Source organism: Schistocerca serialis, chromosome 4, assembly GCF_023864345.2.
Source record: "Schistocerca serialis cubense isolate TAMUIC-IGC-003099 chromosome 4, iqSchSeri2.2, whole genome shotgun sequence".
Lineage (NCBI taxonomy): Eukaryota > Metazoa > Arthropoda > Insecta > Orthoptera > Acrididae > Schistocerca > Schistocerca serialis.
Window position 1 is genome coordinate 377,951,672 of NC_064641.1, and position 14,184 is coordinate 377,965,855.

The following is a 14,184-nucleotide window of genomic DNA, read 5'->3' on the forward strand; positions in this document are numbered from 1 at the left end:
AAATTCCAGTAAGAAAGAGGTTTCCTTGAAGTGAAATTTTCAGTATAAAAAGTTTATGCATTATTATTATTTATGTATTTTAATATTTAAGTTTGTTGATTATAGAAAATGCTTTTCTAAATAGCCTCCGTGGCAAAATTTTTTAGCTTCCTTGAAGTTATCTACTAGGCTTTTTCTTTTTTAAAAACGTGATGTATGAGAGTGTAGTCCTACATTGTTTAAATGGAGTGATGTATGTTTGAACAAGCCACTTAAACAGTAGCAAGACAGTAGGCGAAATTCATACTTCTGCTTTTCCAATACTTCACTGTTTCATTGCCTAGATAGGCTGGCGACCATTAGTATATGTTTCAAACCACTAAATCAAGTTGGAACTGAGTTGTCCTAGCTTCAGTACAATGTTATTCAACTGCGTTTCTGTGTAACCGATGGGTAAGATCTTACAATTTTACGAAAAGAATTGGATAGTTTGATTTATTTTTCCATTAGACACAACACGGTCGAATCCTGTAAAAAGGGTAACTCTATTGATCAGATTTTCCCATTAACAGGACTACGCTCCCATGGTGTACTTTATTTGGAAACTAAACTAAATTTCAATAAGTGGGCTATACGTGGCTTTTCCCATGACAGGACTATTTCTTCTGTTGGTGTGTAGTATATGTGGCAAGATAGGGACAGGGTTTTCTGTTATTTAGGTAAAAGCATACTAAATTGCAACAATAGAGGTAGATAATACATTGACGACACTATTTCCATTATGAGCATTAAAATCGCCCATTTCTCTGCAAGTTTTCTTGAAGGTATCAGACTGATAACTTATTGTAATTGCTCGTAGACGTGTTGTCTTTCTGTTGTAGGTCTACAATCCTCTAGACTACGAGTATGCAGAAAGATAACGTTCGACTTGTGGTGAGCCAGTCTCAGTTGTAGTAAAACTGTTCTGTGAGATGCATGGCACTGCTGAATGACCTCTTTGTACTTTCTATAAGAAAGTATCATTACACCTGATTAGCCTTTGTTTCTTTCCCGCCTCCACTATAAATGAATAGGTGTTTGTCAAATTCATTCTGCTCCTTGCATTTCTTTTGTGTCTTGATAATTTCAATTCCATAACGTTCGACTCCTGGTGAGCCAGTCTCAGTTGTAGTAAAACTTTTCTGTGAGATGCATGGCACTGCTGAATGACCTCTTTGTATTTTCTATAAGCAAGTATCATTACACCTGTTTAGCCTTTGTTTCGTTCCCGCCTCCACTATAAATAAATAGGTGTTTGTCATATTCATTCTGCTCCTTGCATTTCTTTTTTGTCTTGATGTTTTCAATTCCTCTACAAGCTCTTGACCTTTTTAATTAAATGAGTTTACGTTTCATGTTGAAATTCTCAACAAGATTTGGTTTTTACATGTCTGTTCGTAGCCTTTGTCGTCATATTTCTAGTCCATCTTTTCGTTAGAATAGTGCTGTTTCTCTGAAAAGGTGAAGTATCCAGCAGTGGGGTCGACATTTTGAAATCAAATGTGCCGTCATGTAGGTTAAGATCCGAGGTATCACACCCTGCAGCCATTCGCACTGGTGGGCCCTTGTTTGCGAGTAACTGAAGAAGTTGAGGAATTTTTCGTGATGCTCAGAAACGTTAAAAAAGTCAAAGTACATAGTTTGCTTGCGTGGTGTAATGGATAGGGTAATGGCCTCTTATGCAAGAGGTTGTTGATTTCAATGTCGTCGAATCTCTGTCGACATAACTTCGATCATTATTTTTATTCATTTAATTGTTTCAAATATAATTTTTTTATTTTTAATCCTTTGTCACTTTATTTTAATCACCATACGAACTGTTTTCATTTATTTTATTTTTTCTTCATATAGTTCTTTTCCACTAGTAGTTTTTATGAATATGAATTTAAGTATATTTATCTATTACAGTATTAAATTATTAGAAAGTTATAATCTATGAACAAAAAAAAGTACAAACCAAATAATCTGTTTATGTTGATTGTGCAGTGGCGTGAAAAAGTGTAATTTTCGTTAAGAGATGTGCAAGTATTTTGCGTGGCAATTGTCATAGAACATTTAAAACATAACCTAAGTTCATAGTGCACCATGACAAAAAAAATCGTAGATGAAGATTTAAATCGAGGGCTTTTAAGTATAATGTAATTCAAACAAAATGAGAAATAGGTATAGTGAACGCAATAATGTGGATAAAACAAAAGACGTTAAATCGAAATTAATGTAAAAATTAGTTAAAAAACAAGACCAAATATATCTATTGCAAAAAGAATGATACGAAGAAAAATGAGAGCAAATAAAGAAGTTGATATTATGACAAAAATGATGTGACAAAGGAGTGGAAATGAAAATTTTGATCTAAATCAATTAATAGAATAAAATAATTCACTACAGATGATGAGAGTCGAACCCACAACCTCTGGCCTTAGAAGCTATTATCCTGAACACTACACCACAAAATTACACTATATTGCACAACTTTTACAGGCATATTGCGTGTCACACAAAATTTCGAAATCATTTTTCGTCAATTGCCTGCAAATGAGAGCCCACGAGGGCTGCAGGAATCTTAACCTACATAGTCGTATAGATAGCTTCTAAAAGTCGATCCCATAACTGGGTACCTCTCCCTTTGAGCAATGAAATTAACACGCCCAGTAGGTCGGAGGCTTGGATACGTCGAAGGCTTGGCTACCGGTGGGCTTGTATTAAAATTTTCTTTTTCCTAAGCTGGTTGGTTTCACCAAAGTTTAACTAATCCCAAATGCTGCATTGTCGTTCATGTGAGAACATATAGTGTCGTCCATGACAGTATGAAATCAGTAGTGAATCAGAGTGATTTGTCCTGCCCCATGCGATGTTCTTTGTTGACCCAACATTTACTGTGCGACACCTTTACCCAAAGACAGGCACCTAGCTGTTGGGAGAACTGGTTCTCATCCTACACTATCGTGGCCAGCGTTCGATCTAGCACATGTCATCGGCATTTAGTGTCTTTACTGCTCTAGATGTTGCTGAAAGGTATCGCTAATCGGTATCAACAGCCAGAGAGGTTTATGAAATTGTAGTATAGATCATTGAACTAAATTCTAGAGCTTATTTGATACAGAAGTATAAAGTGATGCTGCTACAGGATCAGTGACTTGATCTGAAGCCATCTCATACTCCTGGAATGAAGAATTCCTTTTATGTATACGTTTCCCTTCCTTTGCTTATAATTCTTTGAAGCACTTTCCAAGTATTGGTAACTGTGATCGGCCAGCCTCATAGGGGACTGTTGTCCCACGGCTGATTTTCCCGTTCTTATTTTTTTCTTTGGCAGTTGATTCTGTTTTCAAGCGATGCTGAACAGGGACAGAAGAACAGTGAGACCTTCTAAGTGTCCTGCAGTTCGTCTTCTCAATCCTAATACAGGGTATGCTGAGTTCCAGTCCAGTGTTGAGCTGAGTTCCTTCCAGCCATACCCAGGTGAATTGAGGTAGGAGTACAGGGGCTCCCAGTAGGCGATACTTGGGAGGATATTACTAGTTTCAGCATATGTCTCACAAGCAAAGGAAACCTCCAAAAACCTTAGTCGAATTCAGAGGGATCGGTTCATTATTTTCTGCCAAAAGAACCCTTAGGCTACGAGTGTAGTGGAAAGAAAGCGAGCTGGGAGTGTCTGGGAGGAGTCCTCCAGCTTCGGAATTCACCTGATAACCGATGGAAATATCTCGAAAACTTTGGTCGGACCCAGGGAATTCGAACAATTTTAATTTACTTTGGGGAAAATAAAATCAGTTGTATTGAACCAAAATTAAAATTTCTTGTGTGCATTTGTTATGTGTATGTGTGTGTGTGTGTGTGTGTGTGTGTGTGTGTGTGTGTGGAGGAAAGGCACCTTTCTCTAACAATAAGAGGGGTGGGGCGAGGGTGTGCGAGGGAAAGTGTAACTGGGTCACCGTAAGTAGCTATTAAAGACAATATTTCTGTTACTAACTGTGAAGAGAGGATCATGCACGCTGTGGATAGTGTGTACTGTGACCGCGAATACTGTCTCCGGCATTTACTTCGCGAGACTGTTATCATGTTCCCTGCAATACGCTGTGTGGCTGAAATACACTCCTGGAAATTGAAATAAGAACACCGTGAATTCATTGTCCCAGGAAGGGGAAACTTTATTGACACATTCCTGGGGTCAGATACATCACATGATGACACTGACAGAACCACAGGCACATAGACACAGGCAACAGAGCATGCACAATGTCGGCACTAGTACAGTGTATATCCACCTTTCGCAGCAATGCAGGCTGCTATTCTCCCATGGAGACGATCGTAGAGATGCTGGATGTAGTCCTGTGGAACGGCTTGCCATGCCATTTCCACCTGGCGCCTCAGTTGGACCAGAGTTCGTGCTGGACGTGCAGACCGCGTGAGACGACGCTTCATCCAGTCCCAAACATGCTCAATGGGGGACAGATCCGGAGATCTTGCTGGCCAGGGTAGTTGACTTACACCTTCTAGAGCACGTTGGGTGGCACGGGATACATGCGGACGTGCATTGTCCTGTTGGAACAGCAAGTTCCCTTGCCGGTCTAGGAATGGTAGAACGATGGGTTCGATGACGGTTTGGATGTACCGTGCACAATTCAGTGTCCCCTCGACGATCACCAGTGGTGTACGGCCAGTGTAGGAGATCGCTCCCCACACCATGATGCCGGGTGTTGGCCCTGTGTGCCTCGGTCGTATGCAGTCCTGATTGTGGCGCTCACCTGCACGGCGCCAAACAGGCATACGACCATCATTGGCACCAAGGCAGAAGCGACTCTCATCGCTGAAGACGACACGTCTCCATTCGTCCCTCCATTCACGCCTGTCGCGACACCACTGGAGGCGGGCTGCACGATGTTGGGGCGTGAGCGGAAGACGGCCTAACGGTGTGCGGGACCGTAGCCCAGCTTCATGGAGACGGTTGCGAATGGTCCTCGCCGATACCCCAGGAGCAACAGTGTCCCTAATTTGCTGGGAAGTGGCGGTGCGGTCCCCTACGGCACTGCGTAGGATCCTACGGTCTTGGCGTGCATCCGTGCGTCGCTGCGGTCCGGTCCCAGGTCGACGGGCACGTGCACCTTCCGCCGACCACTGGCGACAACATCGATGTACTGTGGAGACCTCACGCCCCACGTGTTGAGCATTTCGGCGGTACGTCCACCCGGCCTCCCGCATGCCCACTATACGCCCTCGCTCAAAGTCCGTCAACTGCACATGCGATTCACGTCCACGCTGTCGCGGCATGCTACCAGTGTTAAAGACTGCGATGGAGCTCCGTATGCCACGGCAAACTGGCTGACGCTGACGGCGGCGGTGCACAAATGCTGCGCAGCTAGCGCCATTCGACGGCCAACACCGCGGTTCCTGGTGTGTCCGCTGTGCCGTGCGTGTGATCATTGCTTGTACAGCCCTCTCGCAGTGTCCGGAGCAAGTATGGTGGGTCTGACACACCGGTGAAAATGTGTTCTTTTTTCCATTTCCAGGAGTGTATATATAAACATCCGTGTAGTACAAATACTTTGCTTTGTGTTTTATTCTACACTTCCTCTACCTCCTAAGATCATAAAAGTGCCAAATATTGACTATTTTCCGCGAAGTTGGAACTTCTATAAAAGTGATGAGCAGTGCCTTAAAACTGACCGACATTTTCGGTGGCACGACTGCGCGAACAACCAACATCACAGGTGCAGCGAAAGCTAAGCGCAGTATTAAATATGCAAAGCTGCATGACAATGAACTTGTCAATTGTGTTTGCTCGAAATCAGCATTAACAGCGGTTGGTTTCTGTTTTTATTTTTTATATTCATTAACATGCACTTTTATATAGCCATGGTTTCGCCGATTTTCGACACAACGGTACAAATTTAAGGTTTAGCAAAATTACTCGAACGGTCTTAAGGTAGCTCTGCGAGAACTGGTGGTTGCCGAAACCTAGTGAATAAAACGAAAACATTTAGCAGTTTTCAGATCTCTTCGCCATTGTAATTTTGATATGTTACCGCCATATAAACTGTAACACAGCACATACATGCAATGTCGACGAAGTTAGTGTACAGAACAGGACGCTATCTTAACAGTGGGTTCTGTACTCAGTATACTCGTGTTACATCAAGACAACATCTTATTAAGGGGAGAACTGTCAGTAATATGAGTATTTTCCCGGAATTGACGTAAATTGTCTCTTCGTCTGATTTTAGTGCGTTATCGATCACAATTACAGTTGACTGTTACCTGCTCAGTCCACTATTTCGCCATGAAGTGCCTGCATCTAGTTTGAAAGGATATGAATTTGCTAAAATGATCTTTTTTTTTATCAGTGCAGATATTCACCAAACTTTCTTTATATACAAATTAATAGTAACAAATGATACACCATTTCTATCACATCGCAACGACATCATAAGTTCTGCTTCTTGGTGGCTATTTGTTCATCGTGTTTCAGCTGTTCTTTGAAAACAAACTGTGCAACTGGTAATGGCCCTTATAGAAAAGTTGTTCCTGAACTTCTGTTCTAGAAATCTCTTTCTACTGATAACCTGGGTGTGACACTACTCATTTACTGTTGATGCCGCCAGTTTCAAAGTTCGCAGTGAACTTCCACCGTACGCAGGGTACATAAATCAGAGAGCGACGTCGGTATTCTGCTGCTTCCATTTAATTAACTTTGGCCATCTCCTACGCAGGTCCTGAAAATAATTGAATTTCCCCTAACGCTTTGTTTCCCTACACTGTTCTTATACTTGCCGCCCATGCATTCTGCAACTATCGTACGTCAAACTTCTCCCCTTTCCTATTTTATCCTGTGCGATTCAATCATGTTTCCTGTTGCTTTTGAAGGAAGGCCTTACCAGGTGTAAAGGTAATTTCAACTCACAGCAGTTTTTGGGACGTTTAGTTCGTCGTCGACCCTGTATACCTCATCATTTCACACTTTATCGTAACGCTTCTGTCGGAAGAACCACATTTTGGATGCCTTCACGAACCTATGCGCTGTACATATTTCGGTTTACACAGCTGTACGCTCACAAAGAAGTCTCACGCCCACCTGATCTCTAAAACTAAATGTGAAACTGTGTGGAGCTTTAACAGCTCGTATATCACTGGGAGTTCGCTAGGTCTCTTTGGGGTATTTAGGTTTCCCTGTAAACGGGGTGAGTATAAGGTCTTTCCCTGAATACAAAAATTTAATTTTAAGGAATTACTATTGATACAATTATGCTCTTTCTTTTTGCAAATGGTAGCTTTATTCATGAGGTCCCTCATGAATGCACTTCTACATGCGCTCTGGCAGCACGTGATGTCTCAGTTACACAAAAAATTCAACCACGAGAACTGTTTCAACAAGGCGGTTCGCCCTCATACTGAGGTTCACGTGTACGTCAGTTCTTAGATAACACTTCTCCAGACCGCTGCTTCGGTAGAGACGGTCCAACACAATGGCCACCGCGTTCACCACACATAAGCGCTCTTGACATTTTTGTGGCGGTTACATTATCAATACAGTGTTCAGTTCATCAGTTCCTGATATACAAACAATTACAGGCCGAATACGATATGGTGTAGATGAGGTGTCCAGCAAAAACATGGAGGGAGATTGAGTATCTCTTAGATCAGAGATCGGAAAACAGTACCTTTCATGTTAAATGTCCCGTTGAAGGTGGTTCTTCCAAAAATTTTGTCTCATCATTTTCTGGTAAAGCAGTGGCAGAACTGCCAAAATGTCTTTGAAAGCAAGCAACCAGCAAGTAGAAGATTTTAAGTCTTTTTCAGTTTTATCAGTGGCAGATTAGGAGTCTTGTAACATCAATGTTAAAGCGGAACCTTCAGTAATTGTACGATTTATTTCATCCGCTGGTTGTAAACAAATATTTTGAGGACTACAGCCACTAAGTGGTCAAACACGAGGGGAGGGTATAGCAAAATGCGGCAGATGAGTACATCGAAAAACAAAATATTCCATTCAATAAAACTGTCTCGTATTCGACAGACGGTGTGAAATGTATGATAGGCGCAAAAAAAACTTGTTTCCTTTCCTCCCCAAAGAAAAAGTTAATCTGAAGGTAGTTGCTTACCACTGCATCATTCATAAAGAAATCATTTGTCAGCAGAGATTTCTAGAAGATATTTGAAAAAATATGAAAGTGGAGATTAAGATATCAACTCTTTTGTAGCTAAAGCTCTTAGACAATCTCAAATTAAACAATTATTAGTTGAACTGGAGAGTGAGTACGCAGTTCTTCTGCTGCGTAGCAAAGTAATTTTGCTACCGAGAGCAGACATTCTGAAATGTTTCACTTCTTTGTTAAAAAAACGTAAAGCGCTCCTGCTTAAAGACTGTTCACTATCCAGAACCAAAGAACGATCACTGGATCCAAACATTTTGTTTCACGGTAGACGTAAAGTGTCGTCTAAATCAATTTAATCTTCATCTACGGGAAAAAAGAAATCACAATTTTTTCGATGCTAGAAAAAGTTATTTAATTCGAATAAATTTTATGTACTTTCATTAAAGATATCAAAAGAAAATTTTCGATCCTGTTGAAACATCTCCAAGAAAACCATTCTCATATTCACATCTGCTATTTGAGAACAATATCCTTAAATACGAGAGTATCTGTTCTTAAAAGGTTTCAAAAATTCAGAAACAGTATAGCGACATTAACCTTTGTTAAAGGCGCTCAAGGCTACTATAGTAGTATAATTTTTTACTTTTAATAATACTAGTAACTTTGAAATGCAAATCTTAGATATAGAAAACAAAGAATTGTGGAGCCGGATATTTCAATTTCTTTGTGATAACATAAAAGCATTAGAGCTAAACAAATATGGACTTATTTCATAGCGTAACTGGTCTGCTTTGAAAGACATGAAGAAGAAAGACATATCGGTATTTAATACATGGAATAGCACTCCTGATACATACAGTCAGCTAAAAAAGTTGTGTTTTCTGCTCTCTCCGTATTCGGGTCTACATATTCATGCGGACTATCGTTTTCAAGCATGAATCTTCTCAAACGAAAATTGAAATGTCTTACTGATGAAACATGAAATCGTACATAAAAGGTAGACAGAACTGCATATAAACTGGTCTTCTCCAAACTTACCCAGTAGTTGCAATTCCATTGTTCACATTAAAGTTTTAGGTACTGCCATAATTCAGTTTCATGGATACCTTAGAACTTAAATCTTTTAATAAATAATATCGTTATTAAGCATGATATCGAGTTTTATTAAACGTATTTTAGTTTAACCAAGACATAAAACATAAATTAAATTTTTTAAGTTAATTTTAGGGAGTGTTCTGGAGTGCAAGAAAATGTTGCGTCGAGTGTTGAGAAAGGTTTGTTTGAGAGGGTTTGGCCAAATAGAGAGAATGAAAGAAGATGGACGGACAAAGCACACCCGACGAGCGTGGATGAGAGACTTGGAAGGGGTCGACCTCAGCAAACTTACTTCAGTCAGACTGTGGACGTTTTTAGCGAAGGTCAGCATAGGAATACCGTAGTGAAGTTAATAATCATGTACCTAACTACATCGTTTGAGTTCAAAAAATTTGGCTCTCAAAAAACAAAAATGTAAATCGTTGTACTGTTGATATATGGTTCTGTTGACTAATGAGTTTGCCGACCATTGGCCTACAAGTTCTATGGACGACAAGTCGAGCACTTGGAAAAATGCACTGATAGCAAATTTTATGAGCTAAGCTACCATTTTCCGAAACTGCATAACTGTATTTAGTAAAGTTTCCTTCGAATAAATTTCCGTAATCAGGGAAAATATGCTCAACGTGTACTCTTGCCTTCTAACACAAAATAAAGTTATGGAACGTATTTATCTACTGTTCTCTTAACAAATGAGAGAGTTCTGGTCTTACTCTGTGTTTAATTCGTTCACTGATTTATTATTCGACTTTAAAACAAATACACAGGCCCGATGACACATTTTTACCCTTTAACTACAAGCAAATAATCGCTAATATCCCTGACATAGACAATTTTTCTCACGCTACGAAGTTGATAATTTCAGGTTTTAACTCTGATCAGGAAATTTCCTTTCAATTTGCAAAATGTAATTTCGTGACTGGGATGTTTTCTGTCACTAAAGTCATATTTGAAGTTAATGGCCGGCCGGTGTAGCCATGCGGTTCTAGGCGCTTCAGTCTGGAACCGCGTGACCGCTACGGTCGCAGGTTCGAATCCTGCTTCGGGCATGGATGTGTTTTATGTCCTTAGGTTAGTTAGGTTTAAGTAGTTCTAAGTTCTAGGGGACTGATGACCACAGATGTTGAATCCCATAGTGCTCAGAGCCATTTGAACCATTTTTTGAAGCTAATGACACCTCAACACGTGATATAAATATACACCTGAAACTTATCAAAAAATTACCTTGTGGAAGAAGGTGTGTATCGTAATCTCTTGCCTGATTTCATATTTCACACCAGTTCACGCTAGACATAAAGTCCGATCTCTACCAATACAGTGATGTACGCTCAGTATGTGTCACCCGCTAATCTGCTGCTGTCCCGCCATCATTAAACCAGACTTTGAATGCCGTTTTATCATGCCTCTGTGTGTGCCTGTAGGCCTCTTTTGTTGGTGCATCGTATTGACTCCCGGCGGTCCTATTAACTGCGTGTAATTGCTGTTTTTTGGTACGAAATTAAATGATAACAAATCAACGAAACCTGATGTCTGTGAAAATTTTCGCGTGGGTTTGCGATCCACTCATTACGTACTATTATAGGGATACAGATCCTTTCTTTCACAATTAATATAGTTTATTAACGCACATGTACCTTGAAATCGCCATGCATAAGCCCTGCAGTCAGTCATGTCAAACGGTGATTCCCCTTTCTATTTCCTAATTATATTACATTATAAGTGTTCGTGGAATTAAACACGTAATTAGTTTTTGATTGCCAGTACCTTTGCCCTATTTTAGAAACGCTGTGGGGAACATCTTGATATTTCATTGACGTAGGACCCATCTGAGAAAAGGACACGAACCGCTAATCAGAATCCTTCTCTGACCATCAGAAGAGAAATAATAAATGGCTATTTCCGTGCAAGATTTGTGATATTATTACGTTGGGAGCTATGTGAAATATTCCAGTGGCTATCCTCCTTACGAATGTAGGCTGGGTTGTCACGTGAAGGTTACAGTTAATGGTAAAGATCGTTTATTCCGGCAGGGTCAATTACATAAATTATTTCTACTCCATCTTTTTACGTGACATTGGTGAAAATGCACAACTAGTCTTAAGTGCTGCTTATTGCTTCATTTGTTATAAACAGTAGATTTATTGGTATACATATTTCGTAAACGTTTTTCTGGTAAGTGTGAATACCATTATTATTTATGAGTTGGTAGACTTGATATATCAGCGTAAAAGTGATTAATGGCATGTATATTTACTGACGGCCTTTGATGCACTCGTCTTCAGACCTGGTTTTGTGGTCATCCAGCACGTCACACCTACGGATTTATTCTTCTCGTATCTTTTGATAGGAACAACTTTAAGTTCAGTTTCCAGTAACATTTCCTACGTTATAAAGTACAAACTCAACAAGGGTGTGGCTTGTAAGCATATTTACAGAAACGTACATCACATAATGTCATGAATTCAGTTCCTGTTTAGATCCTGTTTTACTCATTATATACTGCGACATGAATTTTCTAATAAAGAATGAATATTCCAGGTAATATTGTTTCACAAATTATTTCAGAAATCGTAGCTACTGAGATAATTCAGTTTGTTACCGCTGACATTGTACATTTACGACGATTCTGAAGAAATGCAACATGACGGAAACATTATATGTAGTCATTCGACAGTAATAGGCGTGTTACTTATTAATTTTTGGTGGGTATTTCTAGACACAGATGTCATATTGACGTTCGTGAATATTTCTATTATATCTATAAGAATGATTTCATTGAGATAACATAGCCATGGCAGATGAATTTCTGGCAGATAATGAACTGGTCGTAATTGGTTACGGAAGCGCACACAGAATAATCAAAATTTATATCCAGCTCTTATGCAGATATGTAGCTACTATTTCTAGAGTTTCAATCGCAGCTTCAAGGATTTAATGGGAATAGAATATGTAACACTTAGTTGTTTTTCTTAACATTCCACTGATGAACCAATTTGAATACTCACAATGAAACAAAACTCATGAAGGTAATGTCTGCATATATAGTGAGTGGTAATGAGAACCTAGAATGACATATAACAGAAAGTATATGATCTCTATATAGCAAATACATCTCAATAATGCATTGCGAATATATTTCCAGACAGATAGACAGATGATTCATGTACAGTTCAGCTAAACGTAGCCATATGTATTTCTTCATTAAAATCTACTCCATATTTCTGCGTAATCAGCAGTCTAACAATCATAACCTGAGCTGTTCATCACACACTCATCTTCGAAACTCCAAACAAAAAAATATGACTTTCATAAATTGCTAGGTTGCACACAAGGTATTTTAGCGAACGCTGATTGGCATTTTTTTCGAAAATGGACATTTGGTTTGAAGCCCTTTGCGATTAATTATGCTTTTCCACAGGGTTTTACCCCCAGACAGGGCTTCCGTACTCTCATTCATTTACACAAGGGTACGATACCACTTAAACGAATCATGAATTCTCCTCCCACCGAGCAGGTTGGCGCAGTGGTTAACACACCGGACTCGCATTCGGTAGGACGGACGTTCAAACCCGTCTCAGACCATCCTGGTTAGAACGTTTCAGGCAAATGCGGAGATGGCTCCTTTGAAAGGGCACGGCCGATTTCATTCCCTATCCTTCCCTAATCCGAGCTTGTGCTCCGTCTCTAATGACCTAGTTGTCGATGGGACGTTAAACACTAATCTCCTCTTCCACCTGATGAATTATCTTGGCTTTCCTACATACAAATGGCTAAATGTTTGCCTAAATTACTGGCAGCTATAATCGGACACTACCTTAAAAACTCTCAATTGCTTGTACACGCCATCAGCAGACGAAGAAAGGCCCAAGTGTGGTCATTGTCAGCTTTAATGTGGTTCCTCTTTTTACGAAATTATCTGTAAAATAAACATGAAGACCATTCGCTGATAATTTCTTCCCATGAATTTCATTTTTTTAAATATATTTCTTTTTATTTTTTATTTTTTGTGCGGTGGAAGTTACACTGCTGCCCAATAAAATTGCTACACCAAGAAGAAATGCAGATGATAAATGGGTATTCATTGGACAAATATATTATACTAGAACTAACATGTGATTACATTTTCACGCAATTAGGGTTCATAGATCCTGAGAAATCAGTACCCAGAACAAACGCCTCTGGCCCTAATAACGGCCTTGATCCGCCTAGGCATTGAGTCAAACAGAGCTTGGATGGCGTGTACAGGTACAGCTGCCCATGCAGCTGCAACACGATGCCACAGTTCATCAAGAGTAGTGACTGGCGTATTGGAACGAGCCAGTTGCTCGGCCACCATTGACAAGACGTTTCCAATTGGTGAGAGATCTGGAGAATGTGCTGGCCAGGGTAGCAGTCGAACATTTTCTGTATCCAGAAAGGCCCGTACAGGACCTGCAACATGCGGCCGTGCATTATCCTGCTGAAATGTAGGGTTTCGCAGGGATCGAATGAAGGGTAGAGGCACGGGTCGTAACACATCTGAACTGTTACGTCCACTGTTCAAAGTGCCATCAATTCCAACAAGAGGTGACCGAGACGTGTAACCAATGGCACCCCATACCCTCATGCCGGGTGATACGCCAGTATGGCGATGCCGAATACACGCTTCGAATGTGCGTTCACCGCGATGTCGCCAAACACGGATGCGACCATCATGATGCTGTAATGAGAACCGGGATTCATCCGAAAACATGACGTTTTGCTACTCGTGCACCCAGGTTTGTCGTTGAGTACACCATCGCAGGCGCTCCTGTCTCTGATGCAGAGTCAAGGGTAACCGCAGCCATGGTCTCCGAGCTGATAGTCCATGCTGCTGCAAACGTCGTCGAACTGTTCGTGCAGATGGTTGTTGTCTTGCAAACGTCCCCATCCGTTGACTCAGGGATCGAGACGTGGCTGCACGATCCGTTACAGCCATGCGGATAAGATGACTCATCTC